This window comes from Centrocercus urophasianus, unplaced genomic scaffold (genome assembly GCF_019232065.1).
Source record: "Centrocercus urophasianus isolate 14NV4802_14NV808 unplaced genomic scaffold, USGS_Curo_1.0 seq_1144, whole genome shotgun sequence".
NCBI classification, from domain to species: domain Eukaryota; kingdom Metazoa; phylum Chordata; class Aves; order Galliformes; family Phasianidae; genus Centrocercus; species Centrocercus urophasianus.
The window spans coordinates 40206-41619 of record NW_024884303.1 but is presented as its reverse complement, the minus strand read 5'-3'; positions in this window follow the sequence as shown (position 1 = coordinate 41619).

Below are 1414 nucleotides of genomic sequence, written 5' to 3'. Positions count from 1 at the left end.
TGCGCGCCCTGCCCGCCGCTCCAGGGTTTTCTTCGGAGATTTCCCCGTCTCCTCCTGACGTCAGCCCCGTCCCAGGGTGCCGCACACGGGGGAGGGCCGGGGGCAGGGCCGGCCGCACCGGGAGAACGGCGGAACCCGCAGCCCCGGGTCCTGCATCTCCGTCCCGCGGCAGCGGCATCCCGGGTCGGGCCCCCCCGCCCCACCGCCGGCGGCTCGGTGCTGCTCCCCGGGCGGCTGCGTGCTCAAGGTTCCACGGCCCCTGCCCTCTTCATTTCCTCCCGGCTGGTTTTCTTCGGCTGAGGGGGCAGGGAAAGCAGTGGCCACTTTTTTTTTTTTCTTTAATTTTTCCCCCAGAGAGAAGCCCTGAGGAAACGCTCCTGCTGCAGTGTTTGGTATGGAGGTGAGGCAGCAAACAGAGCTGGAGCAGAGGCTGAAGGGAGGCCGTAGGGTTGCAGGGATGAGTTGCATGGGTCTGGAATGCTGCGCTTCCCCAACAGCCCTACATCCCTCCCCAGACCCCTTTATCCTTTTTAATTTTCAAGTGAATGTTTTGAAGTTTCAGATGCTTTGCCCCCAGTATGTGCCCCCCTCTTGGGTTTTGGAGAGCCTAACGGATCATTCTGAAGGGAGCAGCATCCAATCGTGCAGGGACCAGGCAAGCACCACAGTGGGGACATGGCTTGTGCTTTGCTAAGGACAGAGGGATACACATGCACGTACACCCAGCCTGTAGTCATAGCCGAAAACCAAGGACAACGAATATGGAATGGATCAGAAAGATAAATAGCATAAAATCAGGAACAGTCCGGTCCCACACTTGCCATTTGTTATAGAGAGAAGAAGTAAATGGGATTCACATGTCGAGCATTAGCTGGTTGTTAGTCTGTAAGATAATATTAACTTTAGTGCTTGCTGGTTTACTCCAGTTTTCCAAAGGCAGTTCCAGGAGGCGCCCAGCCTGTAATTTAGGATGGCACATACTGTGTGAAAGAGGCTTTGGCACTGGGGCCTACCAGCACGTCAAGGTGATATTAACATAATAAAACGTTTGGAGAGCGAGTAGGAGCTCATAAATTAATGCATTCTACTGTTTTAATGTGAGGAGCTAACAATGCGTTTCCTGTTGGGCTGATCGTCCCCACTGCAGCCTAACAGCTGTTTTAAAGGTGCTGTGAAATTAAAGAGAGGGAAGACGATTGTCTTTAAATCAATGTTTAATGATGTGTTATTAGGAGAATAAGTCTTCCTCCAGCAGATGTTTACATGCTGAGGATGGAGGGAGCTTCCCTGGCTGTCTGAGTGCCTGAGCAGTGTGGGTGAGATGCCCCCTGTCCCTCTACAGATGGCCCCAGTGTTCCCTGTGCAGGGTCAAGGAGCCTTGGTGGATGGCTGGCACTGGGAAAGGCTTTGCCCA